This window comes from Cervus elaphus, chromosome 23 (assembly GCF_910594005.1).
Source record: "Cervus elaphus chromosome 23, mCerEla1.1, whole genome shotgun sequence".
In the NCBI taxonomy this organism is placed as follows: domain Eukaryota; kingdom Metazoa; phylum Chordata; class Mammalia; order Artiodactyla; family Cervidae; genus Cervus; species Cervus elaphus.
In genome coordinates, this window is record NC_057837.1 from 37,311,493 (window position 1) to 37,335,214 (window position 23,722).

Sequence of the window (23,722 nt, forward strand, 5' to 3'; positions counted from 1 at the left end):
TGTGTGGGGTGTGTGTCTGTGTGTGTGGTGTGTGTGTGGTGTGTGTGTGTGTGTGGTGTGTGTGTGTGTGTGTTTGGTGTGTGTGTGTGTGTGTGGTGTGTGTGTGTGTGTGTGTGGTGTGTGTGTGTGGGGGGGGGTGTGTCTGTGTGTGTGGGGTGTGTCTGTGTGTGGTGTGTGGTGTGTGTGTGTGGTGTGTGTGTAGTGTGTGTAATACTGCATCTTCTCTATCCATTCTTCTGTTGATGGACACTTAGGTTGCTTCCGTGTCTTGTCTATTGTCAATAGTTATGCAGTGAATATTGGGGTGCATGTATCTATTTGAATTATGGTTTTCTCCAGATATATGCCCAGGACTGGGATTGCTGAATCCTATGGCAAGTCTATAGTTAGTTTTTAAAGAAACCTCCATAGAGTTCTCAACAGTGGGTGTACCTAGTTACATTCCATAAGCAGTGTAGGAGGGTTCCCTTTTCTCCACACTCTCCCCAGTATTTATTGTTCGTAGATTTTTTGATGGTGGCTATTCTGATTGGTGTGAAATGATAGCTCAGTGTAGTATTTCTGCATTTCTCTAATAATTAGTGATGCGGAGCATTCTTTCTGAACATCCTTTCCTGTGCTGTTTGGTCATCTGTAGGTGTTCTTTAGAGAAAAGTATATTTAGATCTTATACTCTTTTTCTGATTGGGTTGTTTGTTTTTTGATATTGAGCTCTTTGAAGTGTTTAATTATGTTGGAGATTAATCCTTTGTCAGTTGCATCATTTGCAAATATTGTCACCCATTTTGTGGGTTGTAGTCTATCTTGTTTATGATTTCCTGTGTTGTGCCAAAGCTTTTAAGTTTAATTAGATCCCATTTGCTTATTTCCATTTTTATTTTCATTATTCTAAGAGGTGGATGAAAAAAGATACTGCTGTAATTTATGCCAGAGAGTGTTCTGCCTGTATTCTCCTCTAAGAGTATTATAGGGCTTGTCCTTATATTTAGGTCTTTAGTCCACCGTGATTTTATTTTTGTGTATGATGTTAGGGAGTGTTCTAATTTCCTTCTTATACATGTATGTAGCTGTTGAGTTTTCTCAGCACCACCTATTGAAGAAGCTATCTTTTCTCTTTTGTATAGTCTTGCCTCCTTTATCATAGATTAATTGACCATAGGTGCATAGGTTTCTCTCTGGACTTTCTGTCTTGTTCCACTGATCATTCCTGTTTTTGTGCTAGGACCAGTGTTTTAATTACTGAAACTTGCAGAGTAGGCCGAAGTCAGGGTACCTGATTCTGTCAGCTCTTGCTTTTCTTTCTCAAGATTGCTTTGGCTATTTGGGGCCTTTTGTTTCCATACACATTGTAAAATTTTTTTTTGTTCTAGTTCTGTGAAAAATGCCATTGGTAATTTGATAGAAGTTGCACTGAATCTGTAGATTGCTTTGGGTGGTATAGTTATTTTGACAGTTATATAGTTGTAATGTCGCTTTGATTTCTGTGTTTATTTCAGTTTCCTCTCTGTCCTTCTTAGTTTAGGTAAGGGTTTATTGACATTGTTTGTTCCTTTCAGAAAATGAACTTCCAGTTCTTACACATGCACGCTGGGCAGTATGGCATGCCAAGCATCTGTGCGCATGGGCAATGTGTTTGGAGGTGTCGCTTAGCAACGATCATTATGGGATGAAAGATTCTAAACCGTTGAACTTCCCAGTTGGGAGGTTGTGGTGGGACTGCTCTGGCTTAACTCTAGTGCTCCTTTTGGGTTTAGGAGACTGTGTAGAGCTGAGGGGGAGGTGAGGTGTGTTTGGAGCTTGTACGCTCTGTGATGAAGAAGTGTTTTGGCTTCCGGAGTAAGAAGGGCATCCGGCCCTTTGGCTCCTCCATCAACCCGGTGAGAGACTGCGGTTATTAGTGATTTTTTTAGTAAGTGCAAACCATTTTGGATAGCTTAAGTAGCACGTGCAGAGTACATTTATGGCATCCATACTTGAAGTAAGGTAAAATAACGATTCCCTGTTTGAAGGTGACAGCTATGGAAGGAGGTAAGAAGGTCCTATCTCTTAGATGCAGACAGCCACTTCCTGGTGATCCAGCACGGTGTTTGAATTCAACATCCTGGTTCTGTCACATAGCAGCTGTGGGATATTGGCAAAACCTGTCTTAACCAGGTTAAAAGGCAGTTTTTAAAAGTAGGATATTTTCTTCAACAGGGATTAGGAACTCTTCACGCAATTTATTATTATCACTATTTCTAGCCCAGTATCTCTGAGAGCCTTCCACAGAAGTATGTGGATCATTTACCTGGAACTGCTGGTGAAAGAGGAAAAAAGACATTAAATGGACAAAAAGGAGGTAAGAACTGTATTTTACAGAAAAGTCATTTGACAGAACATTGATTGAAAATGGGAATGCTGATATATTCTGATAGGCAAAGAAAACCACCTGTTGAATGGGTAGTGAGAAAAAGGTGAGAAAAAGAGGGCAATTGTGTATCTTGTCAGGTGTCAACCACAGATTACATTGAGAATCCAGTTTAAGGAGCTAAATTATTAGTTCGTGGACTTCCTTGGCTGTCTGGTCCAATGGTTAAGACTCTGTGCGGTTAAGACTCCCCGATGTAGGTGCAGGTTGAATCCCTGGTCTGGGAACTAACATTCCATGTAGCACATGACCAAAAAAAAAATTATTCTGTTTGAAGATATTCTACGACCTAAGGAAGGTCAAGAAATAAGAGGCAAGAGGGAATGAAGGATGAGAGAGGCAGAGGGCACAGGGAGGAAATGAAGAAAAGGAAGCTCGGGTCTGTTGGGAAAGGTGGGGAAGGTGGAATAAGTAATAAAGGTCTTTAGATAAAAGAGTATTTGGCATGGATGATGAATTTCAAGTGAGCTTCCAGCACCAGAACTTGTCAGAGAAGAACAGCAAAGTCCTCCCCTCTTTCTGTTTTACTCATTATTAGGAAAACATTGAGAACTGAGGTATAGGCAGGCAGAGCTGTGTTTTATCCTCTGTGGAGGAGCACGGGCATAGGTGCTCAGCTGTAAATGTTTCAAATTGATGTCATATGAAATGTTGCTGCTTTCTAGGATGGTGTCACTTAGGCCACAACAAGAGAACTGGAAAGAAGGAGAGAGCAGGGGACGTGATGGGGAGATCAAGGAACACACAGTCTGAAAGTGAGCCCACTGGAAAGTTTTCAACTTCTAATACAGTTTCAGTTTGGGGGGAAGTGTAAGAGTGAGGAAACGGAGGCTAAGTTTTCAGGAGAATGAATTAAGTTGAAGTAATATAGAAGCAGACTCCATACAGACCAGAGTTCCTCAAATTTTAACTAGTTGTTTGGGGACCATGTGTGAAGTGCACATGCTGAGCAGGAGGCCTGGGAATCTGCGTTTCTAACAAGCTCTCGGAGTAGCAAGGGTGTAGCCTCGCATTTAGAGAAATCTGGAAGAAGAGCATTGGATAGTGCAGGACATAACAGGATCAAGGAAGAACATTATTTTGTTTTTCTTTCTGAGCGTGTTTATAGCCAGAGGGAAGCAAAGAGTTGAAGCAGCAGTTATAGGTGTAAGATACTATTACTAAGCAAAGAGGGAGAAAGAAATGGTAGGGATGATCCATAGAAAGAATGTAAAGGGGGAATTAAGATCACAAATCCAGAGATTACCATTTGGAGAGGAGAGAATCTAGTGAAAGGACAAAGGGAGGAAAGTAAGTCCTTAGGGAGGTGAGTTTGGAGTTGATGAGGACACTTGAGAGAACTTCTAAATGGCTTCAGTGTGTTTACACTGAAAAGAGTAAGATCAAAAAAAGATCATTGTCGCTCCCGAGAATCCTGGAGGTGGGAGGGGGTGCTAGAAGTGGTGGACACCTCAGCCACTCCAAGTAACTTTCAGGCATCAAAGATATATGTTGTACTGGTATTTGTTATTCAAATTAGATTAATTTGAAAAAGGAGGCATTGACTTTTTTTTTTTAAGATAGCTGAGTTTTTGAAAGTTGTTTCATAGAAATCCTTTGTAGCATTAGCATGATGTACCAAACCAAACTAAGTTTTGAAACCGAACAGATTAATAGAGTTCATTCCCTAAATGCTAGAATTGTTATTTTCAATAAATACTACACTGATTTTGAAACATGCAAGATTTTTAGTTTCTAATAATTCTGTGGCAATTCAATTTATTATTTCCTTTTTGATAATTGTATTTCAATATTGAGAATTTATTGTATCTTATTTCCTAGATGTGTCTTGTATACTCTCTTGCATGAGTGGATCAAGAAACTTTAAGATGGCTAAACTAGAGGAGCCAAGACATGTAGGCAACATGTAGGCATTCCAGTAGCCCACATGGATATGGAAAAATCATGAATATTTTTATGAGCCATTTTTCTACAAGTGTATATCCTAGCTAATCAGTTCAATACTCTTTCTCTGATGAGAAGTGAATTATACTTTCCGGTAAACTGGCATCCCAACTGTGCACTTCTTAAATGACTGGACAGATTGAAGAACATGATAAATGCTTGTCATATAATGGTGTCAATGATAACTGCTTGCGTTGCATTCAAGATATGCTGTTGCATTTTACCATCAGCTTTCACATTTATCTTCTTGGGTTCATGATTTGCTCCTCTGATTAAGATTTATTTTCTCCTCATCAGTCAGCATGTTCACATTGGTCTATGTGCACTTTAATATTTGATAAAGCCATTGAAAACCTAATGTTACTTTTGAAATCTTAACTGCAAGTTTTGGTAAACCTGTATTCCTATTTTTTCTTCACTATCTTTAGTGGATTCATATGTCTGTCTTACCAGTGTCCTGATAGCCCCCTAAAAACAAGACACTAAAACTGAATGTATTCTGTGCCAAGGCTGAGTGTGAGGATCCTGCTCGGTACTAACTCTGCATGAATGTACAGTTGGCTTTCGTATTTGCATGTAATTAACTCTATGTCCCTTTTTCCTTTTAGACTCTCCTGGGAAATATCCTAACATGAAGGTAGAAACGTTTATGTTTTTATGTTGAATTGTGAACTGTGGATTGTATCATATATGTACATTATTTATTAATCAACTTGTTTCTAAACCCCATTCAGCCTGCAGTCAGAATGAAAGATTCTATTGCTAACAAAACAGTCAGAATGAAGAATTTTCAAACATCCAGTCCAGGTAAATTTTGCAGTGCTCAGTTAACTCTGGAAAGAGGGACACTGAAATATTTGAAATGCTCAGTCTTCATACTCCTAACATGTTTTTTTCCTGCAAATTTAATTGAAGACTTTGACATACATAAGGCAAATGTTATTGTTGATAACTGTGCTTTGAAACAAAAGATATTTATAAGCATAAGAACAAGAAATTTTCAAAATGTAAGCTTCAACTCAAGATGTTTCTGTATATGATTTGATACCCTGAAGTTCTCAGTTTGGAATCACTGTACTTCTCAGGAATTCTCAGAGAATAAATGTTCAACTCTAAGATTTTTCCAATGTCCAAAAATGCTTGTTTGAACTCTGACCTTTCCCTAGAGTAAAACTTCACTTGCTAATATGTCAGTTGTATTTCAGCTTATAATTATTTGATTATAGTGTTGTTATACAGATGAATGTAGGTCAATCAGATGTTTTGATTAGCAGACTGTGTGTGTGTATTTGTGTGTGTGTTTGTGGTGTCTTTGATTATTAGAAGTAGGGGAAGTAATACATTAATGACTATTTGATAGACATAATCTTTTAAAACAGAGATTCTAAAAGTTGTTTGCTTTAGGATCCTTTTTTACTTCTAAAATTATTGAGAATTCCAAGGAACTTTTGTTTATGTCTATTAATGTTTACTATATTGGAGCTTGGTTCTGTTCAGTCACTCAGTCATGTCTGACTCTCTGCGACCCCATGGAGTGCAGCACACCAGGCTTCCCTGTCCGTCACCAACTCCCGGAGTTTACTCAAACTCACGTCCATCGAGTTGGTGATGCCATCCAATCATGTCATCCTCTGTCTTCCCCTTCTCCTCCTGCCTTCAGTCTTTCCCAGCATCAGGGTCTTTTCCAGTGAGTCGGTTCTTCACATCAGGTGGCCAAAGGATTGGAGTTTCAGCTTCAGGATCAGTCCTTCCAATGAATATTGAGGACTGATTTTCTTTAGGATGGACTGGTTGGATCTCCTTGCAGTCCAAGGGACTCTCAAGTGTCTTCTCCAGCACCACAGTTCAAAAGCATCAATTCTTTGGTGCACGACTTTCTTTATAGTCCAACTCTCACATCCATACATGACTACTGGAAAAACCATAGCTTTGACTAGAGGGACCAGTGGTGGCAAAGTAATGTCTCTGCTTTTTTAATATGCTGTCTGGTTGGTCATAGCTTTTCTTCCAAGGAGCAAGCAGCTTTTAATTTCATGGGTGTAGTCACCATCTGCAGACATTTTGGAGCCCAAAAAAATAAAGTCTGTCACTGTTTTCATTGCTTCCCCATTTGTTTGCCACGAAGTGATGGGACCAGATGCCATGATGTTAATTTTCTGAATGTTGAGCTTTAAGCCAACTTTTTCACTCTCCACTTTCACTTTCATCAATAGGGTCTTTAGTTCTTCTTTGCTTTCTCCCATAAGGGTGGTGTCATCTGCATATCTGTGGTTACTGATATTTCTCCTGGCTATCTTGATTCTAGTTTGTGCTTCATCCAGCCCGGCATTTCGGATGATATACTCTGCATGTAAGTTAAATAAGCAGGGTGACAATATACAGCCTTGGCATACTCTTTTCCTTATTTGGAATCAGTCTGTTCCATGTCCAGGTCTAACTGTTGCTTCTTGACCTCAGAACACAGGTCAGATGGTCTGGTATTCCATCTCTTGAAGAATTTTCAAGTTTGTTGTGATCCACAGAGTCAAAATCTTTGGCATAGTCAATAAAGCAGAAGTAGATGTTTTTCTGGAACTCTCTTGCTTTTTCAATGATCCAGCGGATGTTGGCAATTTGATCTCTGGTTCCTCTGACTTTTCTAAACCCAGCTTGAATATCTGTAAGTTCATGTTTCATGTACTGTTGAAGCCTGGCCTGGAGAATATTGAGCATTATTTTGCTAGTGTGTGAGATGAGTGCAATTGTGCAGTAGTTTGAACAATCTTTGGCATTGCCTTTCATTGGGATTGGAATGAAAACTGACCTTTTCCAGTCCTGTGGCACCTGCTGAGTTTTCCAAATTTGCTTGCATATTGAGTGCAGCACTTTCACAGCATCATCTTTTAGGATTTGAAATAGCTCAACTGCAATTCCATTACCTCCATTGGCTTTGTTCGTAGTATGCTTCTCAAGGCCCACTTGACTTTGCATTCCAGAATGTCTGGCTCTTGGTGAGTGATCACACCATTGTGCTTATCTAGGTCATGAATATCTTTTTGGTATAGTTTTTGTGTGTGTGTTCTTACCACCTCTTCTTAGTATCTTCTGCTTCTGTTAGGTCCCTACCATTTCTGTCCCTTATTGTGCCCATTTTTGCAAGAAATGTTCCCTTGGTATCTCTTACTTTCCTAACGAGATCTCTAGTCTTTCCCATTCTATTGTTTTCCTCTATTTCTTTGCATTGATCACTGAGGAAGCCTTTCTTATCTCTCCTTGCTATTCTTTGGAAGTCTGTATTCAAATGGGTATATCTTTCCTTTTCTCCTTTGCCTTTAGCTTTTCTTCTTCTCTCAGTTACTTACAAGGCCTCCTCAGACAACCATTTTGTCCTGTTGCTCCAGAGAATCCAGGAGGTGGGAGGGGCATTTTTTTTTTTTTTTTGCATTATTGCATTTCTTTTTCTCGGGGATATTCTTGATCACTGCCTCCTCTACAGTGTCATGAATCTCCGTCCATAGTTCTTCAGGCACTCTGCCTTATCAAATCTAATCCCTTGAATCTATTTGTCACTTCCACTGTATCATCCTAAGGGATTTGATTTAGGTCATACCTGAATGGCCTATTGGTTTTCCCTACTTCCTTCAATTTAAGTCTGAATTTGGCAATAAGGAGTTCATGATCTGATCCACAGTCAGTTCCTGGTCTTGTTTTTGCTGACTGCATAGAGCTTCTCCATCTTTAGCTGCAAATAATAGAATCAATCTGATTTTGTCATTGACCATCTGGTGATGTCCGTGTGTAGAGTCTTCTCCTGTGTTGTTGGGAGAGGGTGTTTGCTATGACCAGTATGTTCTCTTGGCAAAGCTCTGTTTGCCTTTTCCCTGCTTCATTCTGTAGTCCAAGGCCAAATTTGCCTGTTACTCCAGGTATCTTGTGACTTCCTACTTTTGCATTCCAGTCCCCTCTAATGAAAAGGACATCTTTTTTGGGTGTTAGTTCTAGAAGGTCTTGTAGGTCTTCATAGAACCATTCAACTTCAGCTTCTTCAGCATTACCAGTAGGGGCATAGACTTGGATTACTGTTATATTGAATGGTTTGCCTTGGAAACGAACAGAGATCATTCCGTCATTTTTGAGATTGCATCCAAGTACTGCATTTCAGACTCTTTTTGACTGTGATGGCTACACCATTTCTTCTAAGGAATTCTTGCCCACAGTAGGAGATATAATGTTCATCTGGGTTAAATTTACCCATTCCAGTCCATCTGGGGACTTCCCTGGTAGCTTAGTCGATAAAGAATCTGCCTGCAGTGCAGGAGACCTGGATTCAATGCCTGGGTCAGGAAGATCTCCTGGAGATGGAAATGGCAACCCACTCCAGCATCCTTGCTTGGAAAATCCTATGGCCAGAGCAGCCTGGCAAGCTACAATTCATGGGGTCACAAGAGTCGGACATGACTTAGGGGTAAACCACAAACCAGTCCATTTTAGTTCACCTATTCCTAAAATGTCAGTGTTCACTCTTGCCACCTCCTGTTTGGCCGCTTCCAATTTGCCTTGATTCATGGACCTAACATTTCATGTTCCTATGCAGTATTGCTCTTTACAAGCCTCAGACTTGACTTCCAACACCTGTCACATCCACGACTAGGTGTTGCTTTTGCTTTGGCTCTGTCTCTTCATTCTTTCTGGAGTTATTTCTCCACTAATCTCTAGTAGCATATTGGGTACCTATTGACCTGGGGAGTTCATCTTTCAGTGTCCTATCTTTTTGCCTTTTCATACTGTTCATGGGGTTCTCAAGGCAAGAATACTGAAGTGGTTTGTATTTCCTTCTCCAGTGGACCGTGTTTTGTCAGTACGTTCCACCATGACCCGTCTGTCTTGGGTGGCCCTTCATAGCATGGCTCATACTTTCACTGAGTTAGTTAAGACTGTGGTCCTTGTGATTAGCTTGGTTAGTTTTCTGTGATTGTGGTTTTCATTCTGTCTGCCCTCTGATGGATAAGGATAAGAGACTTATGGAAGCTTCCTGTGATGGGAGAGACTGACTGAGGGGGAATCTGGGTCTTGTTCTGATGGGCAGGGCCATGCTCAGTAAATCTTTAATCCAATTTTCTGTCAATGGGTGGGGCTGTGTTCCCTCCCTTTTGTTTGACCTAAGGTCAAACTACGGTGGAGGTGATGAAGATAATGGCATTTCTTTCAAAAGATCCCATGCATGCACGGCTGCACTCAGTGCCCCTGACATTACAGCAGGCCACCTCCGACCCTGACCTCCGCCGGAGACTCCAGGAAAATAAAACTAAAAAACGTAAAAATACAAGCACACACAATCATAATGGCTAATTCCATTAGTCATTAGAGTTCTGATATCACATATCCTGTCTCTGGAGAACTCTGCCGTGCACTCAGAACATAATGAGAATGGAAGTAATGTTCAGTGTTGTTGTGAAAATAGTTTTGACCTTTTGGACCCCCTGGCCCAGTGGGTCTCTGGACTTCAGGGATTCTCAGGTCATACTTCACAACCACCATTTTAAACTATTGATGTTGTTGGATATGAAATGATAAAGGGGACCTTGTTGATATGTGTTGACATGGAGTTTAAAGTTTCACTTTTACATTTCTTGCTTATTTCTTTGACTTCTCTTAAGAAATTGTGTTTTCAGCTGTGTCCACATAGTATATTAACTTGTTTTATGATTTGTAATGAATTAAGAGTTCACAAGGGATGTTGGTATAAAGGACTGCTGTATCATTTAAAAGCAGTAAATAGAAAGTCAATTCTGATTCTACAGGGCTGCCCAGTCTATTGAGTAACTATGTCTAATAACGTGTTGTCCATAAATACTAATTAATTTAGCACCTCTAATCAGTCGTATGGTCAGGGCTATAGTAAGAAATCATACACTGTTTCTTTTTTCACTCCTGTACCTTTTTATTTTCTATCCACACCTTTGCACTTACAGAAGAAGTTATCTCCTAGAATAGTGACTGCAAGCTCTAAACTCAAAGTGTTTGTCTTTTTCTTTTAATCTATACAACTGAGTCATTTGCTCTTGTTTCTCCATGAGCTTGGTAGGTCTAGGAAAAACAAATTCAAATAAAACACCTACATGAGTTCCTTCAACACTGGACAATGTGAAGTAGGAAAACTACAAAATAAATAGAAGCATCTTCAGTCAGTTCATGTTGATCATTTCTCATCTCAGTTGATACCTTTTATAAAATAGCAAGCAGAATCTACTCCTTCGGGGTCCCTGGATTTGTACATTTATTAGTTTCTTAAAATTTTATCTATACTGTACCCTGAAAGTTTTATATCCTAAATGTTTCTGTAAACACTCCCTCAGTTTAGGCCTGCATCACCTTTTTTCCCCACTATTGGTGCCTTCAGATTTGTCTTCCTCCAATTATTTGTATGCCCTTCAAATTCATCTGTCCTGTGGTATTTAGAGTCACCCTTCTCAAAAGCACATGTGACCATGAAGCCCTCTAAATCATATTAACATCTAGACCTCTTAAAATACCACTGATGCTTTCATAATCTGACTTCTGCCTGACTCTCCATCTCTAGCCCTTTCTGCCCTTCCCTCTAGAACTCTGCATTGCTGTTGATACCCTCCTCATCTGTCCCTGTTGTTATTATTTAGTTGCTCAGTCATGTCTGATTCTATGTGACCCCATGGACTGCAGCACACCAGGCTTTCAAGCCCTTCCCCATCTCCCAGGGCTTCTCAACTCACATTCATGGAGTTGGTCATGCCATCCAACCATCTCATCCTTTGCCATTCCCTTCTCCTCCTGCCTTCAATCTTTTCCAGCATCAGGGTCTTTTCTAATGAGTCAGCTCTTCGAATCCAGTGGCTAAAGTACTGGAGCTTCAGTGTCAACATCAGGCCTTCCAGTGAATATTCAGAACTGATTTCCTTGAGGACTGACTGGTTTGATCTCCTTGTAGTCCAAGGGACTCTCGAGTCTTCTACACCACAGTTGCAAAGCATCAGTTCTTCCATGCTCAGTCTTCTTTTTGGTCCAACTCTCACATCCATACATGACTACTGGAAAAGCCTTAGCTTTGACTGGACGGACCTTTTTCAGCGAAGTAATGTCTCTGCTTTTGAATGCTTTGTCTAAGTTTTTCATATCTTTTCTTCCAAGGAGCAAGTGTCCTTTAATTCCATGGCTGCAGTCACCATCTGCATTGATTTTGGAGTCCGATGAAATAAAGTCTGTCACTGTTTCCACTGTTTCCTCATCTCTTTGCCACGAAGTGATGGGACCAGATGCCATGATCTCCATCAGCCCTGTCCCTGCACTTTGACAAGTATCTACCCTGTTGTGTGTGTGCGTCCCTTCCCGTCTTGCTGCAGCCTTAAGTGCTCTCCCCCTCCTACCCTCTGTTCCCTTGAACTGTGTAAGTCTCTCCTCAGGCATTCTGTGTAGGAAAGCCTTCCCTGACACCTTTTATCTACATTTCCCCTTAAACTCGAGGGTCTAGTACTGAGCAGAAACCCGAGAAATAATTATTGAATAAGAGACACAGGGGCTCTGTATCAACCTAGAGGGGTGGGATGGGGAGGGAGATGGGAGGGAGGTTCAGAAGGGAGAGGATACATTTTTAACTATGGCTGATTCATGTTGAGATTTGACAGAAAACAACAAAATTCTGTAAAGCAGAATTTTTCAATAAAAAAAAAATGAAAAAAAAAAAAAAAAAGGACTGCTTGTACAAAGGTGATTTTTAAGAGCTTCTCCTGTGCAGTCTAGGAACCAAGAGGATAGACATGTGAAGAAATAATTTACAGTTCAGATATTTATCTGTCACTAGGAAAATCTAGAAAGATAACACTAGAAAAATCTTTAAAGTAATAAGGTAGCTACATGGAAAGGCATACTTGTTTATCAGGGGAAAGATAGCAGTAATCCAAAGACAACTTCACAAAGCAGGCTGAGTCTTAAAAGATGAAAAGTAATTTGTCACAAGAGTACAGGAAAGCATTTCAGATGAAGGAACCGATAAAAGCTAAAAAGTAAGAGGAATTTTGTAAACCATGAATAATGTTGCAGTTGAAGCTTGGCATGTTGTTAAAAAGGTCCTGTTATGAAGGAGAGAAGAGAATATATTGTGACTTTTTATGTCTGTCCTGTATTTTGAAATTTTGTTTGGTTTCTGATTGTTTTGTTCACTGATGTTTGGATGAATCTGTGAATGAATCTTTGAGCTGTTTGCCTGTAACCTGGTGACATCTGGTATTTCCCAAATGGTTTGTTGAAGTTTTTAGATCATTGGAAGTAGTTCTTAAAGAAGTAAATATTCAGCTGAAGATTTAAGATTGACTTGATCTGTCATTTGATACAATGTTGTAGATTTATGTTTTGAATGAAGATTGTGTCTTTTATCTAAACATTCTAAGTAATTTTAAGTAAACATACAGATTTGTCAACAGAACTAGATTTGGAAATGATACCAGAGGAAGAACAAGAAAAACTTGATGAAGATGAAAATAACCATTCACAGGTATGTAAAACTGTACATTTCAATTTCTGGTTTAATACTGTAGGAGAAAATGTGTATCAAACAAGGCAAATTAGAATGGAAAGATAAGTTAAAACCCATCACAATTGAGTTAAAGCAGAAGTTTGGTGAAATTTGTGAGGAATACCAAATTACCGTTTGTCCTGTGGAATATCCACTGTGTGATAACCCTAAAGAAGGAACAAACCAAAAGAAAATATTTCCTAATCTCACAAATAATATACCTGATTGTGAGGAAAAAGATGCATTTGGAGTATTTGTCTCTCTAGTTTTCCAGGCATTTCCTGAACAAAAAGATTCCAGTCTCAAAAATGTTTTTCCGTCGTCTATAAACTCTGGGTCCCTGGGATAGACTTGTTGGTCATCTTCAAAGCTTTGTCTCCCTGAAAATAAAGTAGACTTTGAAAATGATCAACTAGACATTGAACATGTGTTTATCAAAGTTGAGGACAGTTTTTATAATGATACAGAAAATAAAAAAGTAGGAGACCCTGTAGTTACATTTGAAGTGAAAGGAGATCAAGAGATTGATATGCAAATATCACAAAATATGAGGCAAGATCCCACTAATCATAAATTAAACATGAGACAGGCATGTCATTGTAGTCTGCAGCTTGTCTGCTCTGGTAAGATGAAACACATAATTCAAATAAAAATTCACGGTCCTCCTGCTGTTGTTAAAATACTGATCTGAAAAATAAAGCAATACAGGACTGGTTCCAGAAGCCACTGCATGAAGATAATTGCATTGCTAGAGACAATAAAAGCATGGAACCCAAATTAGAAAATGGGAATTCTTCTCCACCTAATAGTCACAGTGCATCCAAAGTGGCTATAAATGAAGAATTAGAGAAGGCTATGCAGAGGTTTAAGAATGAAATAGACATGTTACAAGTAGAGTTGCTGGCTTTGGAAAAAGAGAAAATTCAACTTCCAAAAGAGGTTCAGTTCAGTTCAGTTGCTCAGTTGTGTCCGACTCTTTGTGACCCCATGAATTGCCCCACGCCAGGCCTCCCTGTCCGTCACCAACTCCTGGAGTTTACTTAAACTGATGTCCATCGAGTTGGTGATACCATCCAGCCATCTCATCCTCTGTTGTCCCCTTCTCCTCCCATCCCCAATCTTTCCAAGCATCAGGGTCTTTTCCAATGAGTCAGTTCTTTGCATCAGGTGGCCAAAGTATTGCAGCTTCAGCTTCAGCATCAGTCCTTCCAGTGAACACCCAGGACTGATCTCCTTTAGGATGGACTGGTTGGATCTGTAGAGGTTCATTTACTCTTGCTTTGGTTTTTCTCTTTCTTGATGATCTGGTCCCTTTTGATTTTCCACTTATGAATAAAGTGGGGTCATCTAAATAGGTAATTGTGTAGAAATCAATTATTTTTGCCATCTCAATAATAGGAATTCAGGAAACTGTTTTCATGGTTTTTGTCCTTCAGTCAATGTAATATCTAATTCTGTCTCTGTCAGTCTTTCATATGGACTGGGAAACTCATTTAACTATGTACCATGTGGTCTTCTGAGCCAGAATAAGCACCAAGGAAATTGCTTAAGAAGTATAATCAGCTCGGGTTTTGTGTGTGTGTTTGTTTTTTCCTTTAACTCTGTTGGGTTAAATATAAGTTGTATTTCCATAGAATGGGAAGAAAGCAGTGACTGAGAGAAGGGACATGAACACGTGCTCCCTCTAATCTCTTCGTTGTGGTTGAGTGTGTGTGATCTCTGCTTTCTGCAGTCGCTGAGCACTTAGATTTCCAGCATGGCCACTTCAGGATCTTTTTAATAACAAATACGTGTGCTCCTGCATATGCTTTAATCACCACTCTCAGATGTTTCTTTTGAGACAGGGCTTTCCATTATGTTGTTTACTAAAATGTAGAAAGCTTTGACGTGTGTGATTTTGTCACGTAGGTAGTATGTGTGTGTGTGTCCTGTCCATTGCTCAGTCATGTCCGGCTCTTTGCGAGCCCTTCGACTGTAGCCTGCCAGGCTCCTCTGTCTGTGGACTTCTCCAGGCCAGAAAGAATACCACAGTAGGTAGCTGTTCCCTTCTCCAGAGGATGGTCCCAGCCCAGGGATCGAACCCAGGTGGGTTCTTTAACATTTGAGTCACTGGGAAAGCCCATAGGTAGTATAAACTCTGAGCAAAAAAGAAAAAAAAAAAAAAAGTGTTTATCTCCAAAGGATAGAACTGAGTTTTGAGATGCTGTGAGAGTTTTCTTTCTTCAGTAATAGGTTTTTAAAATTGTCTGTTTGCTCTTTTGTGTAAGAGGTGTTTTGATTGAGTTTGAACAATAGACAAAAAACAAAAACAAAAACCTCTATGTATTCTCCTGTTTAAAAAAAAAAAAAAAAAAGAGTTGAGCCCTACCCTCAACTAAGGCATTGAATTATTGTGCCAAAGTCACGCTTTTAACTTACCTGATTAATCTGATGAATTCATTTGGTAATTTATCACATTCAATGTCACAGAATTGTATCATCTCTTTGGTGCCATAAAATGCCAGGGAGTGCCACATTAGGGGCTTTGAACAAAACCTTGAACTTCTTTTGATTTTATTGCTGTTTTTGGTAAAAAGTGAGGCAATAGTAGGTAATTATTTCTATACCCTCTAGCTGTAAGGTTTGATGGTTACTGAATGTGGAATTGGGAAGCATCACTTATATTCCAAAATTCCACACTAACTAACAACTTCTCAGTTTCTTTCTACCTCTTGTGTTTTGGTAAACTTTTGTTCATTCATTTTAGTGAAAACCATCACTTTTTTGCTATCTCCTGGATCCAAGTGAAAAAAGAATTGTAAAAGGCAGAGGGGAAAGAATAGCTTTAGTGCAGAAAGAAGAATGTCTCCTTTCTGAGGCACTAGGGTGTCGCATCCTCTGCATCTGGCTGTTTACTGGAAAATGCAGGTGGTAAAGACGGAAGAAGACAGACTTTGTGTCTTTGTCTTTTTATTTCTCTGTCTCTGCCAGTCAGATGGGGAAGACTGAATTTGAATAATTGCATCTTATTGAGAAAGCTGTTTTTGAAATTGTTTCTTTTCCTCAAAGAGCAGATTTTACAAAAATTTCAGTGACTTGTAAGTGATAAAATTAAACACACAAAAATATTTTTATCAGTTACATTCAGGGCAAACACTGAATCAAATAATAAAATTGAAAACAAAGATCTTTATAGTAAAGAAGTAGCAATTATTCTTGGTGTCAAACTTTCATTAAAGGTTGAAGAAGAAAAGCACAAAAGTAGTGAAGTGGAAGTATCAGACAACGTGTGTGGTGCTGCTGATGAGAGCGGACTGATTCAGCAGAGAGAGAGTGGAGGAGACAGCAACCAGGAGTTTTTTGCTTTGGAGAACAAAGGTTCTGATAGGTAATCCTACATCAATGCTTAACAGCAGGTCACTTGTTATTTTCCTATAAAATAATTTCCAACTTGAGCTAATGTTTGTGATTTACAGATTTTATATTTTACTAGCGACATAGTTACTTTTAATACTCTTGTCCTTTAGCCTTATACTAGAGTTCCTTTGTTAACATACCACCAGGTTACATATTAGAGTATTCTGGATTTGACTGCATGCTTGCCTTAATCAGCGTGTTGTATATTTACATTCATTTTGTCACTAATGAACATCCTTTCATTTCAGTTTGAGGACTTCTTTCAGCATTTCTTATGAGGCGGGACTAGTGGTGATGAACTCCATCAGGTTTGCTTTGTCTGGGAAAGTTTTTATTTCTCCTGCATTTCTGAAAGACAGCTTTTCTGGATAGAGTACTCTTGGTTGGCAGGCTTTTTCTCCTAGCACTTTGAGCATGTCCATGGATGGAGGTCAAATTGTTGTTGTTGGGAGAACTGATGAGGCATCAGTCTTTCAGCCATGATGCTGATGTCATCCCATCATTTGGGTGATTTAAAAGTAAACGGCCTTCCCCTGGCCAAATATTTCCTTGATTTCTTCTTTCACGGTATATGTGCCTCATGTCATTTAAAATATCATCTAAATTAAGTGTTACTTTTTTCTTTGAATTCTTTTTTAAATTTATTTCTGGCTGCGCTGGCTCTTTGCTACTGCAGTGCTCGGGCTTCTCAGCATGGCGGCTTCTCTTGATGCTGAGCATGGGCTCTGGGGTGCTGGCTTCAGTCGCCGTGGAGCACAGTTTAGTTGCACCATGGCATGCGGGATTTCCCCTGACCAGGAATTGAACCCGTGCCCCCTGTATTGGCAGGTGGACTCCTAACCACTGGACCACCAGGGAAATCCCTAAATTCACCATTATTATATTAAGAAGCAAAATAACAAATATAGTGTAAGTCTAATTACGACTCCATGTCTAAGAGTCAAGGTGCTTAGCCAATGGACTCCATCCAGGTTTTCAGTGTAGCTCTTGAGGTTCTTCTCTATGTCCTTCCAGATGCATCTCTCTACTTTCTTCCATGTATTTTGTACTCTTCCTTCCAGGTTCCTAGGAAACAACCCAGATGCCATGTGCCTGATGTTTGAGCTCATATTCGAATCTCCAAGTGGGATGATTTTCTTCCTTTTCTGTGTCTCATGACCTCCTCTCTTCACTTCTGCAAATCCTTCCTTATTTCACATATCACTTTCATATATCAACTTTTACATATCATACTGTATCATAATTGTACATCTGTGGCCAAGACAAGAGATTCCTCAATTATAGTGGATGAACACTGGTGAAAGGTTAAGGTGAGGACCAGTGCTTTTGGCTGGAAGTCATTCTGTAAATAGTCCCCTTGGAAGCTGGACTAAAGTGAATACAATGTAAACATTCCGCAGGGAATATTATTGGGACAGACAGTGAAGAAGTGGATGGTAACTGAAGAGGAATGTGGGGTTCAAAGGTGTTTCTTATTTTATGTTAAGAAGGGAGCTTTTAGAGTATGTATGCTATTGGAAATGAGCCAGCAGAGGTTGTGTTTATTTAGTTTAATCTTGTTTGCATTTCCAGTACTAGAAAGTTTACTGATTGTATGACATTATCTTTAAAGTATTACAGTAAACTAATTGTATGTAATACTTCTGTTCATGTATAGTTTTATGCTAAGGGCTTGTTCATTGGTTCTGAAGTGTAATATTCCTATGTAATTGAATATGCAGATGATTACTTAAGCTAATTCTATCATATATTGATTTTCAAAAATTACATAATTGTGAATTTACAAACATTTAGGCTATACTGAATAGGATTTGATCATTCCTTGATGATTCTAGTTGATAGTAACATCGTGAGTAGCTATGATTTTGTAAGGTACTCTGAAATATCACATCATATTAACTTCATAGTTGTTTATAGATTCCAGGGAAAAGGGGAAGATTTTGTTTATATTCAATAGAAAAAAAACATTAACAGTCTTTCACAAATTATTTCTTTTGGATGATTAAGATATAAATGACAAAAACTGTGCTTCCTGTACTAAGAATGTCATTAACACATGTGCTCAATAAGTGTATGTCAGATGCATGAAGAAACAGCAGAGTGGTTGAATGAATGCCTATCGATGAATTTCTTTACAAAAAAACAAAACTTTATTAAAGTAGATTTCCAGTCTTGCCTACCTCTGAAGTCTTTTTAATTTTTGAGAAATATGTTTAAAGATTCAGAAATTATTCTTTATAGCTATAGCTAGACATGAAATAATACTATAGATTCATTTGCTCTCATATTACTTAAAAGGACTTTTCAATATTACTTTCTCAGCATATTTTGGAAGAGCAATGTTGAAGCCAGGTTTCCTGGGCTTGAATTCTGGGTCTGTGGGTGACGTTCTGAGTGGGCTTGACTCCTGGTCTGTGGGTGACATGCTGAGTGGGCTTGAATCCTGGGTCTGTGGGTAATGTGCTGAGTAGGCTTGAATCCTGGGTCTGTGGGTGACATGCTGAGGGGTTTGGGTGAGTTCCTCAGCCTTTGTGCGCTCCATTTCTTCAATACCCATCTCCGAGAAAGACTGTGAAGATTAAATGCCTATAAGACATGTCAAGTGTTTCTAATAATGCATAGCGATGCATAGGACATCCTCAAAAAACTAATATCTTGGTTATCCAAATAGGTTTCTTTCTTAGAAGGACTGAAGGAATACCTCCCAGATAGGTTTTATTGCCATGAAAGTTAGTTGTTATTGAAAAGGACGGGTGAAAAAAACACTGGTATACTGTTTCCTATCACATAATGCAAGTAACATTATACTTTTTGTTTTCCTTGGATCTAACTTAAATCTTTATTAATATTACTGATATATTTTTTGTCCTTTAATTCTCCTCTTATTTATTTTTGCATCCTCTTATAGAAAATTACTTGCCAATGCAAAGAGTTTGTATAAAAAAGAAGTGTTTAGGTATTGTTTGTATTTCTGAACATTTAATATTAGCCTGAAAAGAATCATTTGTTTTTTTAGGCCTGCAAAGAAAACACCATGTGAAAAGAAAAAGGTATGGTAAAAACAATGAACTTTCAAAAATATTCTCTTTGTTGGAAATATTTTGTAAAAGGAATAGTGGTAAAATAGAAAATCTTTCTTTGTTGTAGAGAAGTTTACTTTGAAGACATCATTTAGAAACATTGTTGATAAAGTTATCCTTTTGATAAAAATCTCTTCTTTTAAGAAATGTCTGCTTTTGCTTTGATAAAGAGATATTTATCACCTCTGTACACTTAGTATATTTTATACACATTTTAAGGATACTGTGAAACAGTATTATTTATGTGTAGGTCAAAGAACAAATTAATGACATGAACAACCTGGATGACTTAACTCAGTTGTCTGAGACTGTTTTTGAGGATTTGCTTTACTCTACAAATTCCACGTTGCAAGTAGGACGTCTTGACTTGGAGTATGAAGGTAGGATCACAGTGTAAATGTTAACAGAAAGTCTATCTGTGTATCAGTTCAGTTCAGCTCAGTCATGTCCGGCTCTTTGCGACCCCATGAACCACAGTACGCCAGGCCTCCCTGTCCATCACCAACTCCCAGAGTCCACCCAAACCCATGTCCATCAAGTCGATGATGCTATCCAACCATCTCATCCTCTGTCATCCCCTTCTCCTGCCCTCAATCTTTCCCAGCATCAGGGTCTTTTCAAATGAGTCAGCCCTTCGCATCAGGTGGCCAAAGTACTGGAGTTTTAGCTTCAACATCAGTCCTTCCAATGAACACCCAGGACTGATCTCCTTTAGGGTGGACTGGTTGGATCTCCTTGCAGTCCAAGGGACTCTCAAGAGTCTTCTGCAACACCACATTTCAAAAGCATCAATTCTTCGGCACTCAGCTTTCTTTATAGTCCAACTCTCACATCCACACATGACTACTGGAAAAACCATAGCCTTGACTAGATGGACCTTTATTGGCAAAGTATCGTCTCTGCTTTTTAATATGCTGTCTAGGTTGGTCATAACTTTCCTTCCAAGGAGTAAGCGTCTTTTAATTTCATGGCTGCAATCACCATCTGCAGTGATTTTGGAGCCCAGAAAAATAAAGTGGTATATGCACACCTTGTCAGTACTGCTCTAGAGCCAGGGATATGTTACAGTACTGTGCATCTCAGAAGTATGTTTTGCATTAAAAGAACATGACAGTGAGTGTGTGCTCTGAGCCAGAAGCCTGTGATCCTTCTCACTCACTGTACCTTCTGCTGACTCTTCTTTCCTGTGCCTTCACCCACGATCAGGTCAGCATCATTTTTCTCCTAGAGTAACTGAAATAATCTCAGGACTTCTTCCCCTGCCACTCCACCTGGCAGAACCTCAGCCAGCACAGCAACTGTAATTATCACCTATTTCTAAAAATTCAGGTCTCATCATGTTACCCCCTTGCTTAAAGCCCAGCTGTTGCTTCTCTTTGCTGCGTGGTTAAAGGTCACAATTGTCTAGCTTCATCTGGTTTTATTTTTTGCCCTTCTTTCTACATAAATTTTAGAATCAGCTTGTCAGTTTCCTGAAATGTCTGCTGGTCTTGAGGTTTTAATTTTCCTTCAGTTCAAAATGCTCTGTACTTTCTCTTTTCATTACCTCTTTGATCCAAGGGTTATTTAGGTCCATGTGATTTAGTTTCCAAACATTGAGAGTTTTCCAGAGATCCTTCCGTGCTCTTGCGTCTCATGAGTTGTTAGGTGCATCCAGAGGGGCCCTGGGGCTCGGGCTGATTATTTCCTGCCTTGGAGGCAAGACCTTGCTGACTACCCTGTTCATCCTGCTGTTAAGTAGGAGTTTTTCCAGGCTGGTTCAGCAGAATAGGTAGAACTCCTGCGGCTGAGTGAACACCAGGCACGGTTTCCTGTAGTCTTTCCAGGTGGTTCCTCCCTGGTCTCAGGTGGTTTCTCACACACATGCAGTGTTCGAGGGACTCCTCCTTAGATCTCCAGGGTCCTTGTTGTATGTTCCACTCCCTCCTCTCCACGGTTCTGACCTGCGATCTCTGCCCGCGTTGGTTTCACCGGACTCTCAGCGTCATCACCTCCACTTGGGGAGAGTCCGGAGGACTCAGCTTCCATTCCATCTCCCTTTGTCAGGGCCTGGAAATTCTCTCCAGGCAGTGAGCTGGGGCGTTCCTTAGGCTAACCTCCTGTGTTTCCGGGATCATTGTCCTTCATTCCCTGAAGTCCTTTGTCATGAAAATCATTGTTTAATGCATTTTGTCAGTGTTGTTTTTGCTTCCTCCACTCAGGAAGAAAAATCTGTAGCTGTTCACTCTGTCTTGGTTAGAAACATATGGCAGCTGGAGACTGTCCACAGGGTTGTTCCTCCTACTCTGTTTACTGCTTCCTGCTCATTCTTCATTTCTCAGTGTGACATCTCTTCCCCAGGGAAATTTTTCCTGCACTCAATCTGTGTCAAGTTCTGTTATGTTATCATAGAACTCTCTTTTCTTGTAGTATCTATCTGAGGACATAGTTATTTGATTTGTCTTTCCCTTGTACTAGACTTCAAGCTAAACAAGAGCCAGGGGTGTCTGTTTTATCTTCAGAGCTTAGAATAATGTCTTCCACATTATAGACACTTAATATTTGTTCAGTGTGTGGATGAGTGACTGTGAAAGGCGCAGTCCTTTATATTCAAAAATTATTCACATAAATTTTTTGTTTGTTTGTTTCTTTGTTTTCTTCATCATGCAGTTTCTGATAGCTTGTGGAAAATTATGTTACACTTGCAGGACCAAATGCTGTTAGATGTGGCTAAGCTGGAAAGTAACAGTGAGATGTTTTCCCAGCAACTTGATAAAGTGGAAAGTAAATTCAATAAGCTAAACATCAAGCTACATCAGAAGAGAGTTGATCTCAGAGAAAAGACTTTGAAGTTAGAATGTGTCCAGAGAGACCTAGGCCAAACAGAGTGTCAAAAGCAGGAAACCGAACTCATGTATCACAATGAACAAGGCAAAGTGAATGAATACCTTAGAAAGCCGGAATCATTAGAGGAGAGATTATCTCTACTCCAGAGTGAAAACATGTTGCTCCGACAGCAACTGGATGATGCACAAAACAAAGCCAACAGTCAAGAGAAGACAGTCATTAGCGTCCAAGACCAGCTTCTTCAGATCATGAAAAAACTTCATGCTGAAAATGATAAACAGCGTCTGATGCTGGAGGAAAGAAATAAGGAGTTAATCAACAAACAGAATCATTTAAAAGAGAGAATGTGTCAGTATGAAAATGAGAAAGCAGAAGAAGAAGTAAGTATCCAGAAGGAGAAATAATTCTTGGACTTCCTGGATGAAAATTCAAAGTGATTCTTGATTCTGGCTAAATGGTGAATCTAGTTGAATGAAAAAATACACTGGCTGTGATTATATAGTCTCTAAACAAGCCTAAAAGCACACCTTGTATCCAGCAAAAAAATTAGACCCAAGAGATGCTTCAGTTTGAGTAGAGACATCGTGTTGCTTGTGAAATGTTAAGGGATTAAGTTTTAAATTTTTAATATAGACAGGTATTAGGAATTTAATCTTTCACTATTAAGATAATAATTTTAATCTTTATGTTACCACATGTTGGTATAATGATGAAGCAGATAGAAGAAACGCTCAAACCTAAAATGAATATTTTGAAATTAAGCTTCAGTTCCATGGATGACTTTGACAGTCAATCCCATGTTTCCCAGATGCTGTCAATTATATGTAGTACTTTGGCTTCAGTAACTTGTCATACCTTTTTGTCGTAGTTGTTGGTATAATTTTAATTCTATTCATGTACATTTGAATTAACTGGGAAAACATTTCAGGCTTGAGTCATTTATTCTTGATGTCGATTCTGCACACAGAGCAAACGAGCTGCCCTCCGTGTGCCACTCACGACAGGAGCCCTTTTTGAATCGTTTATTCTTATGACCTCTCAACTCTTAAAGGAATTGTCACTAATTGATAATTCATTGGTAAGTCATTTAAATATACTTGTCATTAAATCATAATTTGGGACTCACGTGGTGAGCTCCAACCAGACTCTTCTTGATTTAATCTTCCCACTGCTATTTATGCTATTTACTTAGAACATGTTTATAATTTGCTAATAATTCTCATTTTAAGGATCAATTACTATCATTTGAATATCAGATTGCCCAATAAAAATGAAGGGTGGCAGGATTTGTGAGCAGCAGGAATGGAGTGAGTCAGGGAGAGGGTTGTAGGCGCTGCAGTCCAGAGGCAGGTGGAGGCCAGGTTATTGAGGCTCCTTGAAGGCCATGGGAGCAACCTCATTTGTTAAATTTCATTTTTCTTTTATATTGGAGTATAGCTGATATACAATTTTGTGTTAGTTTCAGATGTACGGCAAGTTGATTCAGTTACACACACATCCGTTCTTTTTCAGTTCCTTTTCGCATGTAGGTGACTAGAGACTGTT

At 39.2% G+C, this 23,722-nt stretch overlaps 1 pseudogene; it reads left to right on the forward strand.

Moving 5' to 3' along the window:
* LOC122681069 overlaps positions 1–23,722 on the forward strand; it is a 180,498-nt pseudogene that overhangs the window by 117,057 nt on the left and 39,719 nt on the right.